This window comes from Bos grunniens, chromosome 17, assembly GCF_055505025.1.
Source record: "Bos grunniens cultivar Pamir isolate PY7600 chromosome 17, Bosgru_T2T1.0, whole genome shotgun sequence".
NCBI classification, from domain to species: domain Eukaryota; kingdom Metazoa; phylum Chordata; class Mammalia; order Artiodactyla; family Bovidae; genus Bos; species Bos grunniens.
Genome location: NC_141181.1, coordinates 13,898,820 through 13,921,004, shown reverse-complemented (window position 1 = coordinate 13,921,004; position 22,185 = coordinate 13,898,820).

Below are 22,185 nucleotides of genomic sequence, written 5' to 3'. Positions count from 1 at the left end.
GTAGTTGATTTACAATTACAATTTAGTTTCAAGTGTACAGCAAACTGATTCAGTTATACACACACACACACACATATATATATTTTTTCAGATTCTTTTCTATTATATGCAATTATAAGATACTGAATACAGTGCCCTTTGTTGTTTACCTATTTGGTATATAATAGTGTGTATATGTTAATCCCAAACTTGTAATTTATCCCTTCCCACACCCACTCTCTTCCCTTTGATAACCATAAGTCTGCAAGAATTGCTCCAATATTGATACAATCTGATATAGCCTTCTAACCACACTGATCCTTTCAAGTGAATGGTTTAAAAATTTCTTCTGGATAGAACTTCTTAAATTACACTTACTCAGTTCTTTTCCCAGACTTTCGCCAGAGACAATTTCATGGTAAAGTCAAATAGACCCTATGAGATAAGATGCCCACACATTTGACTTCCTTATCACCATCTCACATAGACTGGGAAAATGGGAAGCAGTGAAATTGAAGGGAATTGTCCTTGAGCATCTCCTTTGTCAGAGGGTAGGCCTGGAAATAGAAGCCTGTGTTCGGGCTTCTGATCCTGTTCTCTTTCTTCCAGATGTTATCTTTGTGACTGCCCCAAGCTCTTGGGTACACGGAAGCCACCAGAAACTGGGACAGAGGGCATGGTTATACTTTGGTGATGCTTTGCCCATCATGTGAGAGACAATTTCTATGTTGGTGCCCTTCTGAACTGTGGAGAAAGTGGGGAGAAGGACTGGATGAGGCTGTTCTCTGTGTGGTCCAGAGGCCTTTACTGCAGGAAGTGGGCCCTTCCGGCCACACTGCTACCAGGAATCCTTCTTTCCCCTTATAGTAAACCCTTGTTTATAAATATACGTGCACCCGTATACAAACATATACATCCTTCAAACCTCCAGAGTGGCTCTGAATCCACAAAGATAAATACACAAAGAAGAAGCATGACAGAGACGGATGGACAGAGAAGTATTTTTAATTTTTTAAGAAAACATTTGCTTGCTTTCGGGGAGAAACAGTCGGTTCTAGGGGAAAGGAAACCTGTACTTAGGCTAAACTTCCTCAGGATTAATTATTACTGTATTTGAAATCCAAATGACTTGACCCATCATTAGTGGATAAGTGTAGGCCAGGGAATAAATATCCACTGTGTCCACAATAAGACAGGTACCCGCACCGAGTTCAAAGGCCCCAGGACTCTACCACACACACGTTGAGGCCATCTTTAGAGTTGTGAGGATGACGAAAAGCTGGCTGGCTTCTGAAAGCCCAAGGAGGCAGCCAGCACAACCTCAGCCTAATTAGCAGAAACCACAGGTCTAACCGGCTGCTGGGCCATTCACGTAACCAATACTGGAGCCAGATGCCACTTGTGGGAAAACATACCTCAGCGCTCCTCGTTGAAATTCCGTCCCTAGGCTCATAAAGAGGGTACTGTGTGAGCCACACAGGCCTGGCTTGGGGCAACTGGGGCCATTCTGTGAGATAGAGCACGAGGCTCTGCTCTGCGTTCCAAATGGCCCCTGATTGTAAACAGGCTGTTCAGCGCGCCTGGAACTCAGTGGAGGCCCTGCCGCTGTTTTCATGCACGCCTGGGATTTTCACTGTATTCCAACTTGTGTAGGAAAAGGATCAGAAGAGTCTAAAATCCCCTATGAAGTAAATGAACGAAGAAGTGTTTTATCAATAAAGTTTCATTTACACCTCGCATGCGTATCGCTTAAATGACAAAAGCCCGGGAACACCTCACATCTTCTTTCGAACATATGTCTTTTTTTCTCTTCATAAACAGAGTCCAGACCTCAAACACTTGTGTACTTCATAAGTGTTATTTGAAGATGGTGGCATTTGTTGAATTGAATTCGGGCACTTGGCTCACAAAGGGTTCTCTTTGCTCCATTCTATTTAATGTAACTACAACTACCAATTTTTCCCATGAAGGAAACGTTTAATGATATAAATGGATTTTAAAACAATTTGGTACCCTAACCTATGAATGTTGGCACTCAACGTTTTTAATAGGTGTAAGGTCATAATTCAGTCTTAGTACATTATCTCTTATTTTGAACATTATCTTAGTACATAATCTTAGTACATTATCTCTTAGTTTTCTATAGAAATATCTATCCTGGAGAGCAATATAAAAGCTTTGTTTAGCAACAAATCTAAGTGGATCAGGTCACAAAAGAAGAAAAACAAAAAGCAAAAACCTTTTTGCTACTCAGGACAAAAAAAAAAAAAAATGTGTAGAGCATATAAGAATTGGTATGATGTCTTTCCAGGGTCTGGAAGAGGAGTTTATTAAAAAAAAAAAAAAAAACCAAATGAAACAAAGGCCAAAAGGACAGAAGAGTTAATAATATAATTTTACGGTTTATAAAATATTGGTGAAGTTTGGTGGTGTCTTACATACCTTAAATTTGCCAGGACACACTATCTATTCTCTTAAACCCTTTGCATCCATATTGAGCTTTCCATTCATATTTCTCATTCTCTACAAGATTTCCCAAATTATTTCTTCTGTCTGTCATGATTTCCCATTTTTTCAGTCAAATCATCTAATGCTCATGATTAAGCAATACACAGAAAAATCTTTGCAGATAAGAACATGCCCTGATGTCCTGGTGGGAAAAATATTGTTGGGATTATGAGAATAAATCAGTGCATGAAGCAAACTTAATTCCTCCCATCTATGCTGCCCACTTTGATCCTCTCACTTGTTTTTGCCTCATAGCCTTATGCTCCAAGAACAGGGGAGCTTTGTGTGGACTACTATTCAACCAGAAACTATATCTTCAAAAGAAATTGCATATATTATAAGGCATGAGTAGTACAGTAAAAACAGAAAGATGGAGAAAAATGAAATGTGTTGATATTACGTATACCAAAGAAAAATAAGAAAAGGTAACAAAGAAAGCAAGTAAAGAAAAGGAAAATTTCTACGAAGCTTTTAGATAGGCTCCAAGGCCAGTTACTCAATCCTAAGAGTGCTTTAAGTATTTCTAATGCATTTATGTACTTGGACAGCAAACAACTTAGCTGAAAATTGGATTTCCTAATATTAAGAAGGGAAAGAATATTGACAGGCAGTGAGAGCATCTGCCACAGACGGCAATTACACAGTACAGATTTTATTCTTTAACTTGAACTAAGGAAAAAAAAAAGGCGAAAATATTTACTGAAATGCGTTTCTATTCCAAAGAATAGAAAATGTGAAATTTTTTCTTTCAGCTTAAGTAAGATATTTCACGTGGAAACTGTTGAAAGGAGTAAAGTGACTAAATAATTCTAAAGAGGGATTTTTTTGTTTCCTCCTTTTATGGTGAGTAGCTTTGAAAGTACCTGTGGTATCCGGATATTAAAGAATGACTGAATCATGAGCTAAAGGACAACTTTACAGAAGAGAGTTAGAGATGTTTAGGAAACACAGTTAAGCTGAATATCAAAAGGGTCTGACATCAACTTTGATGGTTAAAAGTAGGCACTTTTGAGGCTAGCAGAGAGCCAAAGTTTTTGACAGAGTATGCTTTTATTTTCTGAAAATGTGGACAAATCTATTTTGTTCTTTCACAAGGCCAATCATCAAACTCATTCAGTATTGTATATAAGAAAAATATATACAGGAAAATAGGTATAAGAAAAAATAAATTTTTAACTGTGTGTTTAATGAAAAATAGCATTAAATTAAAAAAGAGAAAAAGTACATTTGAGTCTTTGTAATGTAAGCAGGTTCTGCTGCTGCTGCTGCTGCTGCTGCTAAGTCACTTCAGTCGTGTCCAACTCTGTGCGACCCCATAGACGGCAGCCCACCAGGCTCCCCCGTCCCTGGGATTCTCCAGGCAAGAACACTGGAGTGGGTTGCCATTTCCTTCCCCAATGCATGAAAGTGAAAATTGAAAGTGAAGTAGCTCAGTCATATCCAACTCTTAGCAACCCCATGCACTGCAGCCCACCAGGCTCCTCCATTCATGGGATTTTCCAGGCAAGAGTACTGGAGTGGGGTGCCATTGCCTTCTCCAAGCAGGTTCTAGAAGGAGTCAAAAGCTAATAATAAAGAAATACAGTAAATTGTTTCAAAGAGTACAGTTGACCTCTGATCCAGACAAGATAGTGTAGGCCCATTTTTCCCTATTTCTCCTTGCTAGGCATAACTCTCACCATAGAAATGGCAGAAGAAATACCGAAGAAGGACTTTGAAATGTGGTAGGAAAAAGGGGAGTTTCTTTAGAACCACAAGACTTGAAAAACAACACAGCAAAAGAACATTTTATGTCCCCTCACCCAACAAAAGAAATCTATGCAGACCATCATTTCCCAATACCTGACCTAACAACAGAAGAGAACTCCCCTGAACTGAATGAAACTCCCTCTAACATAAGGTGAGATCAACAAAAGCCATAAGGGCATTGACTGAGAGGTTCAGGAACAGTAAGCAATGAGGAAAAGTCTTCTCCTCTCCCACCAGGACTGAGTCCCAGGCAAGAGGGACTCGGTGTCAGTGAGAGGGATTCAGCTACAAAAGCAGCCCAGTGCCTGGAAGTTTCTTGTCCCTGTAGTCTAAGTCCATCCTCCCTAACCCAGAGACACCAGAATAGTCCAGAGGCACCAATAGGAGGACCCCAACACACCCTCATCAACTGAGACATATCTGGAAGCCAGGCCTGAAGAAATCCCTGATTTCCCCTCAGGAAGCACCAGCAGAAATTAGAGGGGTCCTCAGTGGCAACAGATAAACCAATAAGACAAAAATAACACTTATTTATATTATTATTATTATTACATAATATACTACTACTACTACTAAGTCGCTTCAGTCGTGTCCGACTCTGTGCAACCCCATAGACAGCAGCTCACTAGGCTCCACCATCCCTGGGATTCTCCAGGCAAGAACACTGGAGTGGGTTGCCATTTCCTTCTCCAATGCATGAAAGTGGAAAGTGAAAATTGAGAGTGAAGTAGCTCAGTCGAGTCTGACTCTTCGTGACCCCATGGACTGCAGCCTACCAGGCTCCCCCGTCCATGGGATTTTCCAGGCAAGAGTACTGGAGTGGGGTGCCATTACCTTCTACGATTACATAATATAAGAATATACCAAAGAATATGTTGCTTTGATAAAGAATCTGGAAATTAAACTCCCAGTGAAATAAAAGCTCACAAAAGTCGGATAAAATCCATGTATGTTAACCTTAAATTGCATGACTGCTAGCTAAAATAAAAGATTTATATGAAATCCAAAGTCTCCTAACATAATAGATAAAAATATTCAGGGTAAAGTAGAAAATTATCTGTCATACAAATAACAAGGAAAATCACAACCCGAATGAGAAATGACAATAAACCCAAATCAACAATGAGTTACATTTTGGAATTATTTGACAAAGATTTTAACATAGTAATCATAAAAATGCTTGAACAATCAATTAAAAATTCTCTTGGAACAAATGAAAAAATGGAAAAATCTCAGCAAAGAAAGGAAAATTATATTTAAAAAACCAAGTGGAAATTAGAAATAAAAAAACTCACTGCATTGACTAAATAATAGAATAGAGATAGCAGAAGATAGAGTCAGTAAATTTTACAACAAAAGTGTAGAATTTACCCAATCTTGCCTACCCAGACAAAATAGCCTAAATGTATATATGTATATATACACACACACACACATACAGAGACTTAGGGACCTTGAGACAATAACAAAAGAGTGGTATTGGAAGAGTATCTAAATAAATGATTACCAACAACTCCCTCAAGTTACCAAAAGACACAAACCTACAGATACAGGAAGCCAAGTAAACCCCAAACAAGATAAACTCAAAAAAACTCATGCCCAGATTTCGTAATTAAACTTTTAAAAACTAAAGACAAAAAAATCTTTAAAACATCTAGAGAGAAATAACACATTACCTATAGGGGAACAGCAATTAAAATTATAGCAGATTTCTGATCTGAAACTATGGAGGCCAAAGAGAAGTGGCACAATGGTTTTCAAGAGCTGAAAGGAAAGAACCGCCCACCTCAAAAACTATATCCAGTGAAACTATCCTTCAGAATAAAGAGATAAGTTATATTTGCATACAAAGAAAAACAAATTTAATGCCAGCCAACCTACCATTAAAGATTGGCTGAAGGACTTTCTTCAGACAAAAAGGAAATGCTAAAAGAAGGACTCTTAGAGTGTCAGGAAAGAAGGATCAATGGAAAGAGCAGAAATCTGTATACAATAGACTATTATTTTCCTGATGAATTTTATAAACCAAAGCTGATACTTCAATGAAAAATTATAACACTGTCTCATATTTAAGACAGGGCTTCCCCAGTGGCTCAGAGATAAAGAATCCACCTGTAATGCAGGAGACTCAGGGGACACAGGAGATGGTAGTTTAATTTCTGGGTTTGGAAGATCCCCAGGAGAAGGAAATGGCAACCCACTCCAGTATTCTTACCTGGGAAATCCCATGGACAGGGGAGCCTGGCAGGCTATAGTCCATAGGGTCATAAAAGCTGAGAGCACGACTTAGTAACTAAACAACACACTTAAGACAGTGATATTTAAAAGTGAGGAAGATAAAGGAAGCTAAATGGAAGTGAAGTTTTCACACTTCACTTGAACTGGTAAAATGTTGATACCAGTAGACTGTGATAAGTCTATATTTTAGACTGTGATAAGTGTATATTTCAATAACTAGAGTTGTCACTATGAAAACTAGAAAAAGAGATAACACACAAAAATACAAGTGAATCAAAATGGAATTTTAAAAAACTTGTCCAAATAGCTCACAGGAAAACAAGAAAAGAGAAAGAGAAGAAACAAAAACCATAAAAAGCAGAAAAACAAGTAGTGAAACGCCCTACTTAAGTGCTAGCATATTATTAATTACCTTGAATGTAAATGGTCTAAATACATCCATCAAAGGACACAGATTGTTCAGCTGATTAAATTAAATGATCCAACTACGTGCTGCTTACAAGAAACTTACTAATGCAGGAGACACAGGAGATGGGTCAGGAAGATTTGACCCCTGGGTCAGAAAGATCTCCTAGAGATCTTGGTCCCCTGGAAATGGCAACCCACTCCCGTATACTTGCCTGGGAAATCCCATGGACAGAGGAGCTTGGTGGACATCACTGAGTGACTAAACAATAACAACAATTAGCAATAAAAGAATCAACCCATTGGAAAGAGAGAATCCTAAATTTGTACATACTAAACAAGAAAGCCTCAATATGCATGAAGTAAAAACTGATAGAGCTCAATTCTAAGATGCCCTTTTTTGGTTGCCAGAGGTAGGATGTGAGGGGGTAAGGAAAAAAATAAAATGCACATTTTTTTTCATATGTAATATTCCTGGAAACAGATATGTCTCTTAATGCATGAAAATTCTAATGTGAAAAGCTTTTATTTTTAAAAAACTGTCATAAGTTAATAACACATTTTATACATCAGTAGTCTTAGAAATGAGAAAATGTGATTATTGCCTCTGTTTCAAAAATATATCCTACTTCATGTTAAGAAAAACAGTTTAATAGTATTGATAGGTAGACAGACTCTTAGAATTCCATTCATCCCATAAACTAAATTTCTAAATCAAAACAGACACAAACATACCAAATGATTATTAAAGTTTGTCTTGTTAAGACAAAAAGGGTAGAATCTGAAAATACTATTATGAAGTCAGCTTATAAAACAAGAACAATAAATGGCCTTTGTTTTCTACATTGATCAGAATTTTCATCCAACAGCTTCATATTACAGTTTACTACATATTTCTTATTAACTAAACACTGCAAAATGCTCAGACTGGAGACTGGGTTTTGTTTTTGTTTGAAAGAATGAGTAACAGAAAAGCCAAAGTTTGACAGATGTCTGCTGATGCTATGTGTACCAGTTAGTCGACCAGTTCACTTTCAAAATCAATGCTAGGATTCCCCTAATATTTTGGACAAATGCTTATGTCTACAGCTAGGGCTTTAGTCATTCTACTCTGATTGCTCTTGATCTTGAATTTCTCGAGTCCTGCAATAATTACTGTGTTCTCTTCTTTGAACTTTGGGATCATTGTTAAGTGCAGCCAAGCATTTTAGCAAGAATTTGCACAGAAGGTGCAAATATGTTGTTGTTTTGTCCATTTTAAAACATACATGGAGAATCTTTATGTATTTTCCTTTGATTTGCTTATTTCCCCCTAAATTATGTTTCTGAAATTCATATCTTGATATATTGCTCATTTATTTTTATTGGTGTGCAGTTTTCAAATGTATTTTCATAGTTTATTTGATCACTCTATTGTCAATTTGTTGTTCAGTTGCTCAGTAGTGTCCAACTCTTTGTGACCCCACAGACTGCAGCACACCAGGCTTTGCTATGCTTCACCATCTCTCAAAACTTGCTCAAACTCATGTCCACTGAGTGAGTGATACCATCCAAACATCTCATCCTCTGTCATCCCCTTCTCCTCCTGCCTTCAATCTTTCCCAACATCAGGGTCTTTTCCAGTGAGTTGGTTCTTCGCACCATGTGGCCAAAGTATTGGAGCTTCAGCTTCAGCATCAGTCCTTCCAATAAATTCAGGGTTGATTTCCTTTAGGATTGACTAATTTGATCTCCTTGCAGTCCGAGGGTCTCAAAAGAGTCTTCTCCAACACAACAGTTCGAAAGCATCAATTCTTCAGCACTCAGCTTTCTTTATGTGCCAACTTTTATTAGGTTTTTGGATTGTTCTGATGAGCAATGCTAGTATATGTACTTTTATTTGCCTTCTGGAGCTTCCCCAGTGGCTCAGCAGTAAAGAATTCCCCTGCGATGCAGGAGACACAGGAGACACAAATTCGATCCCTGGGTCAGTAAATTCCCCTGGAGAAAGAAATGGCAACCTACTCCAGTATTCTTGCCTGAAAAAATCCCATGGACAGAGGAGCCTAATAGGCTACAGTCCAAAGGTCCCAAAGAGATGGACAGGATTGAGCAACTAAGCAAGCATGAGCACAAACATAACAGTTAATGTAGAGTACATCCTAGACACTGGCTCCTGAGTTGCAGGTATGTATCTATAAACTTGATTCAGTTCAGTTTGGTCACTCAATCATGTCCAGCTCTTTGAGACCCCATGAACTGTAGCACGCCAGGCCTCCCTGTCCATTATCACCTCCCAGAGTCCACCCAAACCCATGTCCATTGAGTTGGTGATGCCATCCAACCATCTCATCCTGTGCTGTCCCCTTCTCCTCCTGCCCTCAATCTTTCCCAGCATCAGGGTCTTTTCCAATGAGTCAGCTGTTCCCATGAGGTGGCCAAAGTATTGGAGTTTCAGCTTCAACATCAGTCCTTCCAATTAACACCCAGGACTGATCTTTAGGATGGACTGGTTGGATCTCCTTGCAGTCCAAGGGATTCTCAAGAGTCTTCTCCAACACCACAGTTCAAAAGCATCAATTCTTCGGAACTCAGCTTTCTTCACAGTCCAACTCTCTCATCCATACATGACCACTGGAAAAACCATAGCCTTGACTAGACGGACCTTTGTTGGCAAAGTAATGTCTCTGCTTTTCAATATGCTATCTAGGTTGGTCATAACTTTCCTTCCAAGGAGTAAGCGTCTTTTAGTTTCATGGCTGCAATTACCATCTGCAATGATTTGGGAGCCCCCAAAAATAAAGTCTGACACTGTTTCCACTGTTTCCCCATCTATTTCCCATGAAGTGATGGGACCAGATGCCATGATCTTCGTTTTCTGAATGTTGAGCTTTAAGCCAACTTTTTCACTCTCCTCTTTCACTTTCATCAAGAGGCTCTTTAGTTCTTGGGTGGTGTCATCTGCATATTTGAGGTTATTGATATTTCTCCCGGCAATCTTGATTCCAGCTTGTGCTTCATCCAGCCCAACATTTCTCATAATGTACTCTGCATATAAGTTAAATAAGCAGGGTGACAATATATAGCCTTGACGTACTCCTTTTCCTATTTGGTAAATCACTGCAGATGGTGACTGCAGCCATGAAATTAAAAAATACTTACTCCTTGGAAGGAAAGTTATGACCAACCTAGATAGCATATTCAAAAGCAGAGACATTACTTTGTCAACAAAGGTCCGTCTAGTCAAGGCTATGGTTTTTCCAGTGGTCATGTATGGATGTGAGAGTTGGACTGTGAAGAAAGCTGAGCACCAAAGAATTGATGCTTTTGAACTGTGGTGTTGGAGAAGACTCTTGAGAGTCCCAGACTGCAAGGAGATCCAACCAGTCCATTCTGAAGGAGATCAGCCCTGGGTGTTCTTTGGAAGGAATGATGCTAAAGCTGAAACTCCAGTCCTTTGGCCACCTCATGCAAAGAGTTGACTCCTTGGAAAAGACCCTGATGCTGGGAGGGATTGGGGGCAGGAGGAGAAGGGGACGACAGAGGATGAGATGGCTGGATGGCATCACCGACTCGATGGACGTGAGTTTGAGTGAACTCCAGGAGTTGGTGGTGGACAGGGAGGCCTGGCGTGCTGCAATTCATGGGGTCGCAAAGAGTCGGACACGACTGAGTGACTGAACTGAACTGAACTGAACTGAAACTTGATTAGGTGGTACTGAATTGTTTCCAGTGTAGCTGTATTGTTTTAAATTCTCAACAGCAGATTATGAAAGTTCCTAGTATTTGCTGTCCTCACAAATGCTTGGTATTTTCCAACCATTTACTTTTTGCCAATCAGCAGCTATGAAATAGTTCTTATATTTCTTTCATTTCTTATGCTATCTCTTTAATTATTTTAGTGCAATAACTTCATGGTTTGTTTCTATTTTCTTATTAACTTTTCCACAGAAGTTTGTTTCCTCAAGTAACTTTGTGACTTTTTATTGTGGGTTCTTCAGTAGTGAAGTGAAAGTGTTAGTCGCTCAGTTGTGTCCGACTCTGTGACCCCATGGAGCCTGCTAGGCTCTCATTTTCAAGAGGAAGTCCTATGCACCAGGAATGGTGGAAGTGTTCTTGTGGAGTAATTTTGTCTTCATATTTGCTGGATTCGATTTGTCCCAGACCAGTTTTTCCATAAATATTTCAGCAAGATGCCTTGGGTCTTCACATTGTCCACTCCTATGTTTTCTGTTCTGGCATTGAATTCTTTATTTCTGACATCTGGGGATTTCTCTTCCTTTTGTATTGGGTTGTACCTCTGTTGTTGTTGCTGGGTTTTATTTTTGTCAAATAAATGGAATGAGAGGGAGTCTTCATGCCGGTTCAGTTTGTCGCATTACCAGAAATTCTGGTCTGATTTAGACCAGAGTAAGAGTAATGTCTCAAAGTAAAGTGGTTTGGGCTATAATTTGGTTTCTAATAAAATTCGACCACAGGAAGAAAATGGACTAGGAGTACTGTGATTCCTGGGCTTCCCAGGTGGCACCAGTAGTAAAGAACCTGCCTGCTAATGCAAAAGAACCTGCCTGTAAGAGATTCGGGTTCGATTCCCAGGTGGGGAAGATCCTATGGAAGAGGGCATGGCAACCCGCTCCAGCCTTCTTGCCTGGAGAATCCCATGGACAGAGGGGCCTGGTGGGCTATGGTCCATAGGGTCGCAAAGAGTAGGACATGACTGAAGCGACTTAGCACACGCTGTGATTCCTAGGACTATCACTGCACTGCCAGTTCATTAAATAGCCTTATGGTTTTAAAATGAATCTCATAAGCCTTCTCTAAAGAGGAGGATCAGCTCTCAGAGTATACATAAAATCAACTGTCAAAGCTTGCCAGTCTAAGAGCTAGATGCTAGACTTTGATTCGACTTTCTAATGTCATAAATGCCACCCTGTGTAGCTTCTTGGAACACAGCCCGACTATAGGTAATTTTCCCTGGTAATAATACCTCAACTCACTGTTTGCTGAACAAATATATGTGGTTATTATCTACATGCCTTAGCATGCGCTGAAGCTTACAATGCTCTAGTTAACTTTACACATAATCAACCTAAGTTTTCAAAACCTAATTTCAATTGTCTGAAAATTCAGCGGATTGTTTTAGCATTTAATTGCCTTATTTATGAGATACTGTTACTTATGCTAATTGCTTTCAATTTAGATTATTATTAGTTGACTTCTCAAATTATCTCTTCCTCTTAAAAAACTTAAGATAATTTATAATTCTTAGTGATTTACTAAAAAAAGATAAGGAGATTACATGAAACACATTTCTTAGAGTCATCCTGACCCTAAGAAGTATTTAAATAATTTTATTTAATCAAGAAAAAAATCTGGAGTTGATAAAAATGATTCAAAATGTTATATTTTCATGCATTTTGTTTTCTCTTGTATTTTTAAGGTATCAAAGCTTAATTTCTGCCCACTCCCCTTTAAAAATTCATAAATGGCATTCTCTTGCAAGGTAGAGAAATAAACTAAATGTCCTACTTGTAATAGCCTTTGGGGGCTAAAACAGAGCAAATTTTATTAAAAGACTGCTTTAAACAGTTGAGAAAAAAAAAGAATAAGTGAAGGGAGTCATTTTAAATGGATAGGAATCAAGTCTCATCAACATCTAAAATTAAACATACTTCTCCCTTAGTTTTTCCTGAATATGCTGTGGCCATAAATGAATGCTTAATATCTACATTTTCATGGAAAAGAAAATTTAAACAAACTCATACATATGTTCTGCTATACTGCATTGCTCACCACTGTCTATTTTCTATGACTAACTTGCTGTCACTGCATTTCCCTTCCCAGGTGGCTCAGTGATAAAGAATCCACCTGCCAATGCAGAAAACACAAGAGACCAGATTTGATCCTGGGGTTGGGAAGATCCCCTAGAGTGGAAAAGGGCAACCCACTCCAGTATTCTTGCCTGGAAAGTCCCATGGGCAGAGGGGCCTGGCAAACTACAGTCCATGAGGTTGCAAAGAATCAGACATGACCGAGCACACACTCTAGTGCTTCAGTTTGCACATTGATTGGGTGCCTGTTATGTGAGAGACACCACGCTACATGCTTAAGGCAGCAAAAAGATGACCAATATAAGAAAATTTGCTTCCTAAAATCAAGGTAGATTTGTTTTTGTAAACTGGTAAAAATCATGCCAGGAAAAAAATAATAACTATGATAATATAATATATGTTAGGTCAGATCAGATCAGTTCAGTCGCTCAGTCGTGTCCGACTCTTTGCGACCCCATGAATCCCAGCACGCCGGGCCTCCCTGTCCATCACCAACTCCTGGAGTTCATTCAGACTCACGTCCATCGAGTCAGTGATGCCATCCATCCAGCCATCTCATCCTCTGTCGTCCCCTTCTCCTCCTGCCCCCAATCCCTCCCAGCATCAGTCTTTTCCAATGAGTCAACTCTTCGCATGAGGTGGCCAAAGGACTGGAGTTTCAGCTTTAGCATCATTCCTTCCAAAGAAATCCCAGGGCTGATCTCCTCCAGAATGGACTGGTTGGATCTCCTTGCAGTCCAAGGGACTCTCAAGAGTCTTCTCCAACACCACACTTCAAAAGCATCAATTCTTCAGCGCTCAGCCTCCTTCACAGTCCAACTCTCACATCCATATATGACCACTGGAAAAACCATAGCCTTGACTAGACGAACCTTTGTTGGCAAAGTAATGTCTCTGCTTTTGAATATGCTATCTAGATTGGTCATAATATGTTAGGTACATCATATAATATAAATAATATTATAATAATTATAAGCTATAATCTTTTGAATGTTTTCTCCACTAAGGCACTTTTAAAGTATTTTCGTGAAGGAAGATATAGTGCAAGACATCTTAAGGCTAGAGAAGCAATGCAAGCTTTCACTTTGAAATTTTGAGTTATATAATGCTATATAATTGCTGCCTATAGCACCAGTAGGACTAGATTCATAGAATTCACTGAGGTTAAGGGGTAGCCCCATGGACCATTTTCCATGAAGCGAGAGACATGGTTACAAGTTATCATCTAATAGTTTAGTGTAAACAAGTATCTGAGAATCAAGAAGCAAACACAAAACAAAAGTCGTCACAAAAAAATACAAAGTGGAAGATATATTTGCAATATTACATACAAACTTTAAACATTATAAAGTTTAAAATTCTTAGTATAGTAAGAGTTCTTATGAATCAGAAAGACAGCCAACCCTCTCGAAAAAGGAACTACAGGCAAGGACAGAAAATTCATCAAAAAAAAGAAAAGAAGAGGAGATTGCCAATGACATGTTTAAAAGTTAAAAAATTAAATTAAATTAAAAACAAAAAAGCAAACCTAATAAGATGTCCTTTGTCTCCTACCCCTTTATAGCGGTTTCTTTTGAAGGTAATATGAAATTTTCTTGCCTTTCTTGATTCCCTTGCCAGAAAGCACTTTGGTAATTCATAGCAAAAGTTGGAAAATTTTGCATTCATTTCAAGCTATTCTGTGTCAGAATACCTCACTGCCCTAGGCACTGAGGAAAAATCATCACAAAAGGCCCAGCCCAGTCCCGGGGAAGCCCATAGACTCGCCGGGATATAAGAACACAAATGTTGCTGTGATGGGAACGAGAGCTGCTAGGGTAACTCAGACCGTCTGTTTTGTTTATTTGTTTGTTTTCTTTTGTTTCTTTTCAGTGGGTAAGAGTTAGCAAGCTGATTGTAGGTGATGAGGGGCAGGGAAGGTTTTCACAAAATTCATCACTAAAAGCTGCCAAAGACCTTTACCGGAAGGAACGTAACTTATATTACTAACCAGCTCCCAGAGCAACTGAGGTAATAGAAACACATTTCTCTTTGGGTGCTGGTAGCCAAGATCAAAAGTGATCCCCGAAGGATCTTATAAACATGGGGTCAGGGCACGAGCCACACAGGGGAAGGGCACATTCTTTAGACCCTCCTGGTAAGGGTGATATTTGCAAAACCTGAAGCCTGCCTGCCTTCTCCCTGCCCCCACACACCCGTTCCTGGTCACATCGCCCCCTGTAGTGCCTGATTTACAGCATGGTGCTATTAAATTGAAGCTTTTTTTCAAGGTTTTATTGTTAGAGTTTAAGTCAAGAGAACTGTGGGCTCAGAGTATTTAGAGAAATTGACTCCATATCCCAAGTGTTGGTCTATATAGGACTCAACTGCAGATTCCAACATTTAAGTTTTCATTCATTTAACACGAATTTATGGAAACTGTGTTTTAAGACGAAGGTACAAGTAGTCCACTAGTTCTTTAGATTTATTATCCATGTTTGAGAAAAGTTCTTCCCTCCTGTCTTTTCCCTTTCTGCACCTTTCTCACATTGGAGCTTATGTGAATAATCTTGATTGTAATTGTGAGATATGTGGCTTAATGCACACTGTGATGTTTTAAACTGAAGAATTATAAAGGGAGTGTTAGTGTATACAATTCTCTGTTCTTAGAACACAGCTCTGATGAATGCTAAAAAAAGATTTTTTGCTTGCTAAATAAAAGAAAATACAAACATAACAAATGAGATTGACTCTTGTAATTGGCAGGTGTTGGGTTTTCAATGGAGACAGACCGAAAAAGACATTCTTTTCTTGATTTAAAATCCACATGGTGGGGGCTCGTCTATCCAAAGGTATTCTTTTAACTGTCAAAACAGAGTTTCCATCAGTTCTCGCCCAAGGGAGCTCTGACCTGGATGGAAAATGCCACAAAGTATTAAAGCAAACTTTAGTTTTTGGGTTTTTTTTTTTTTTTTTACTATCCTAGTATCTTCCCCTTTTCCTCTGAGTGAAGAGTTGGTTCACTGTGGTCTCATTTGGAATATTCCATGAAGAACACCGACAATGTATCAGATTGGTCATGGTATGAACAATTTTCATGGGTGGAAATACAAAGGCCAGGGTTGAATGAGAGCCTTTATAGAGGCTTTGAACAGTAATAAATTCTGATGAAATGTCTCCCACCCCTGCAGACCATCTTAATCTTTTTCAGGCGCACCCTGGATGGTTTACAGGAGAAGCAGAGCTCCTCTGCAGGACAGAAGGAAGAACAAAACCGGTGGCCTTTCATTCAAGCTGAGAGACAAAATTCACCTAAATTTTACAAAACAGTCTTTGGACAGAAACCAAATGAAAAATTCTTTTCATAGTTGGCCCAGTGGCACACCACCTAAAATGACCGACTTTGCTATCCGTGTTGTCTATGTGGGCCCACTGGATCAATAAACTGCTGGCTCTTGTGATTTATTTTGTATTGTAACCCAAAGCAAAATGACCTCTGGTATATGAGAGAAGATAATGTGATTTCTTTGAAGAAAAGAGAAGAAAAGGGGGCCATGGACTAAGTACTAGTGGCATTAAAACAAAGAGTAAATAACTTGTCACCATCAGGGTTTCCAAAGATTGCAGCCCACGAAAGCTGAACTCTGCTTGGAATGTGATAAGGTGGCCAGGCCTGTTGTGAAATACTTCTTTGGTAGGAGCTCCAGGCTGACAGGCCATATAAAGAAGTGTTGCAGATTCGAAGCTTATTTCTTGTCAACATATCAGGGGTGGTCCTTTCGCAGCCTAGCAATCTGAGTGACACTGAGCCTTGACCCAAGAAGCAGCGGAAAAGACTGGCTTCCAAATAGGAGAAAAAGCGGGGCTCAGACAACCAGATCTGGATTTTAATTCGCATTCACCACCGCCTCCTCAAATTTATGGGCAGGGGACATGGAAGGAGATGCAGAAGTTAGTAGAAGGAGCTAGAGCTTTGAAGTCAGACAGACCCAAGTTTGAATTCTTTCTTTATTACCTACGAACTGTATGATCCTGGGTAAATCTCTTAGCCTCCGTGAATCTCAACGTCCTAGCTGTTGAATGGGCACAGTAATACATACCTCTTAGCATTGTTTTAAGCAACAGTGAGGGGTCTGTACCTCTCAGCAGTGTTGCTGCTGCTAAGTCGCTTCAGTCGTGTCTGACTCTGTGCGACCCCATAGACGGCAGCCCACCAGGCTCCCCGTCCCTGGGATTCTCCAGGCAAGAACACTGGAGTGGGTTGCCATTTCCTTCTCCAATGCGTGAAAGTGAAAAGTGAAAGTGAAGTCGCTCAGTCGTGTCTGACTCCTAGCGACCCCATGGACTGCAGCCTACCAAGCCCCTCCGTCCATGGGATTTTCCAAGCAAGAGTACTGGAGTGGGGTGCCATTGCCTTCTCCAATGCGTGAAAGTGAAAAGTGAAAGTGAAGTCGCTCAGTCGTGTCTGACTCCTAGCGACCCCATGGACTGCAGCCTACCAAGCCCCTCCGTCCATGGGATTTTCCAAGCAAGAGTACTGGAGTGGGGTGCCACTGCCTTCTCCAAGCTCAGCAGTGTAGTAAGGATTAAAAGGAATAGCAGAGGCAGGTGCGCAGAGTAGCTGGCTCATCCTGCTTCCCTCTTCACTCATCCCTTAAAATAAGAATAGTACAGAATTGCCCAATGTAGTAACTTTTTATATGATAAAGAGCAATTAAAATTTTTGATTAGGGTGTAGTTGGTTTACAACACTGTATTGCTTTCTGCTATAGAGCAAAGTGAATCAGTTATATATATGCATATAACCACTTTTTAAAGATTATTTTTCTAATACTCATAATGAAGTATTGATAAAGTTACCTGTGCTACACAGTAAGGTCCCACTTTTTATTTATTTGGCTGCACCATGAGGCATGCAGGATCTTAGTTCCCCAACCAAGATTGAACTGTGCCCCCTGCGTGGAAGTGCGGAGTCTTAACCACTGGACCTCCACTTAAGTCTCCAGAGCAATCTTACCTTGCTAGACACGCTCTTTCACAATTTCTGGCATAAATGTCAACAACTGAATAGTGTATTTTAACGTTATCCTCTTTATTCTCCATCATCGTCTGGTGTGAGAGTGGGCCTTGTATTAGTTTAAATTCCATTTAACAAGCCCTTCCTGAGAAAGGCACAATGACTCTATCTTCATTCTTACATACACTATACACCCTGAATTGAAAGGGAAGTCGCTCAGTCATGTCCAACTCTTTGCGACCCCATGGACTGTAGCCTACCAGGCTTCTCTGTCCACGGGATTTTCCAGGCAAGGATACTGGAGTGGGTTGCCAGAATTAGTGTATAGTGTAAAAGGCCAAAGTACGACACTTAAGTACTAAAAAGAATTAACATTCTGCACACTAAGTATGACTATAATATGTGCCTATAATTGAACAAATCATTTTCTAATCGTAAGAGTAGTCAGGCAGACCTAAGTTATTTCTAATCAAGAAGTAACAGAGGATAACTTTCTAAATTAACATAATAATATTGACATAAGCAAGTTCTGCTGCTGTGTCCAGGCTAAGGGGGAGCTACCTACAGCTTGTCTAGAAGTGATCAGCAGTGACTCAAAAAAAGAAAGCAAAGAGTTTATAACACTGATGACCTTGTGATGTAATCTCAGCATTTTACAGAGGAGGAAACTGAGTCTCACCGAGAGGTATGTGACCCGCACATTTACCAGTATCCGAGTCCAAACCTCAAGCTGTATCTCATCTCAAAGCCTTGGGCTCTTTCTGAGTTGCTGTTTCAGATTTCCCCAGATTCTCCTGCTATAATCACATGCTGGAAATAATCTAAGCATTTCCTAAAGTTTTGAAAATATCACACACTATAGCATTTTCTGACATGGTTTTCACAGAGAGGTGATGGAAAAAAAATGGCTTTTGGCACAAGGGAAGGTGGTGGATGGTTGTTGTGGAATAGCCATCCCAATTTTCCATTCCAGGAGGTATAAATAAATACAGAGAACTATCCTCTTGTGAATGCTCATCCAGCCCTCTTGAGGTTTCCATCAACACCAGCCATAAGTATCACTTAGCTCTTCTACTCATTTGTGGCCTGGTAACATATTCTACCAGGAATTAGCAATTTCTAAAGCTGGCTTGACCACCCACTTGCTGTGTGGCCATGGACAAGTCATTTAGCAACTTTCTCAATCTTAATCATAGAGTAAGAATCTTGACTTGTATTACAAAGATGGCCCTATTTGCATTTACTAAGGACTCATATTTTCAAAGTTGATAAAAAAAAAAGTGTGACTATCATGCCACATATATTAAAAGACTTAACTATATAGTTGTTATTCAAAGACAGCAAGATCAGAATATAGGGGGAAAATGGGATAAATCTTCAGCAATTGCAGCTGAAAAAGAGGCTTGGTAATACTTATTCTTCCAAATTATGTTGTTAAACAAAGCTCCAAAAAGGACTAAATGCCATAGAAATTTACCACTTCTCCATTAAAACAGTTCTCGCGTGAAGCTTCTTTGGGAAGTTCCAGAGTCAGAGCCTATGTTCTTAGGCGAGGTTTAGGAGTGGTTTCCCTATGATCTCATAACCTCTTGATTACACTGATGTCATTTCACTTATCACATCATATTATAATTATTTATTCACGTATCTGTGGCCCCCAGTAGACTTTAACTCTCATGGGCAGGAAACATTCATCATCCTATTCCACTGCCTGGACCATGATAGGCTTTAAATACATAGCTTCTTGAGCTACACCATCATGGAACAGTTGGTTACATATGGGAGAAGCTGTCCAAGTTTATGATGTTTTCCCGGTAGAGTTTCATTTCCTCAACTTATAAAAAGATAATAATAAGGACTTCAGCTTGTATGGAAAATATGTCAGCATCTTCTAACTATATCTGTCTTAGGTCCTTGACACAGTAGTCCAAGTATGGCTAGATTCTGTTGATTCTGGTTGATACACACACACACACACACACACATATTCACATACATTCATATACCCATACATACACACTTATCGATACACTTACCCATCATATAGTCACACATGCACACACAATCACATGTATTCTTTCTCTCTCTCTCTCTCTCTCTCTCACACACACACACACTCACGCCAGAAGACATGCATAAAGAATAAAATATTGAGAACTCTTACAGGGTGGCAGGTATGTGCTGACCAGGGGAAGACTAATAATTTACCCTGCTCAATAAGAACTCTAGGTTTTATACCAAGGAACATACTTCCTACAAAATCCTGAGTGACAAGTTAATATATCTCTACAAAAAGGTCAGAGGGCACACAGAATCTGACTCCTGAGAGATGCTGTTAGAATGTGGGAAGGCCAAAAGGCCCTTGTTCCTCCTTGGAAATATGGCATTTCTCTTGGGAATTATCAATGTCTTCTTGGTGTGAGGGAGCTACTTGCTATGGAAATGTGGGTATAGATGACCTAAGAACCTGAAGAATGCCAACATTCATTCACAGCTGTTTATTATAAATAGTTATATTTGGTTTGTAGATAAAGCCAAGATAATGTGACAAATGTACTTTTTCTAAAAAAAAAAAAATTCTGAACATAGTGAAAACAAAAATTTAGGAAATAAATGCAAACTGATTCTTTTCATTGGACAAATACTGTATCATGTTGGCAATTTTGGTGTGCATAGCCTTTGTGTGGTCTCATGTGATAATGCAAGCTAACACTAGTTTGTTACTAATATTTTACCTTCAACCCTTTCCTCTATCAAAACAGAGAAGAAAATCTATCCTAAATCAATTACTCCTAAGGTAAATGGCATGAACCAGTGACACTTCAGTTCAGAGACGAGCAGTTGGCATGAAGCGGAAGGGAAGGCCATGGGCTCTGGAGCCTGCGCCCTGGGTCAGGGTACGCACAGCCATTTATTAGCCTTGTGACCTTGGGCAAGTTACTAAACGTCTCTGGGCCTTATTCTACATTTGCAAGTGAAATACCCCTTGACAAAGAGCGGGCACAGTCACAGATCACTCTGGCAGAATCACGAAAAGGGGAAACCCTCTGAAACAACCTAGAGGGGTGGGATGGGGTGGGAGGTGGCAGGGAGTTTCAAGAGGGAAGGGACATAGGTATGCCTATGGCTGAGTCATGTGGATGTTTGGCAGAAATCAATACAATTTTGTAGAGCGATTATCCTTCAATTAAAAATAAATAAAGGTAATTATTTTTTAAAAAGAGGAAATAGATTGGAAGACCCTGGGACATTCATGGGAGAGAAGATAATCCTTGCTGCTCTTTTCAGCAAAACTGAGTGGCAGCATGCACCACTGTTCCCCCTCCCCCGCCACTGAAGTCCAAAGACGCTACTTGAGACTGCCTGCTTCCACCCCAGATCATCCCTGGAAGGGATGGCCTTTCACAGAGAAGAAAACAGAGGTTTCAGGGTGGAGAAGACAAAGAAGGTGACCAAGGTGGGGAGAATGGTGCCAGAATCCAAGACCAAGTTAGAAATGGGTAGGAATATTATCTACAGGATCCCTCTTTGCACGGATCTCAATCTTTGGAATTTGTTCTTTTTGACATCCATCAAATGAACTACAATTTTAATTACTTTTCTCATTTATTACAACATTTAGAAAACTGCCCTGACAATTTAGGATGAAATATAATTGCATATACTTAAATAGTCTGTATGCTCATCTTTCAGAGACTGAACAGACAGAATAACATGAAGTTTGGTGCCTCCCCACTTTGTCTGGGTACCAGAAAGGTTGGCGGGTGGTGGGCGGGGGGCTGCGGTGCTCAGCATGCTGCGTACATGGCAACATGAAGTCCCGGATGCTCTGGAATTTCTGCCTAGCCAAGAGAGGTCCTGGAGAAAGCCCAGGGACCAGATAAGCATGCTGAAGTGGATGAGCAAGAGAAACAGGAACACCAAAGCTTCCTATTAGCCTGCACAGTAGGGGCGTGTGTGCTAAGTCCCTTCAGTCATGTCCAACTCTTTGTGACCCTATGGGCTGTAGCCTTCCAAGCTCCTCTATCCATGGGATTCTCTAGGCAAGTTTACTGGAGTGGGTTGCCGTACCCTCCTCCAGGGGATCTTCCCAATCCAGGAATTGAGCCTGTGTCTCTTCATGTCTCCTGCATTGGCAGGTGGGTTCTTTACCACTAGAGCCACCTTACGTTGTATGGACTAAAGAAATAGGGTAAAGAGCCCAGCACTCAGATAGCATGGGAGAGGGGAAGCAAAAACGTAGCCCCACAAACAATGATGCAAAGAGAAGCAACACCTGGAAGTGACAAAGGAGTCTTCTTGTGTCAACAGTACCTAAGGTCAACACATTACCTACCAACCGTTCGAAGCAAGCCAGTACCTACAGAGGAGCAGACCTAGAACACTGAGGGTCTGCCGCCATATGGTCTGTTTAGTGCAGAATTCAGCACATCATATAGGTTTGCCTTTGATCCCCACAAATTAATTTATTTAGATCTTTTCAGGAAGCACATTGCTCTC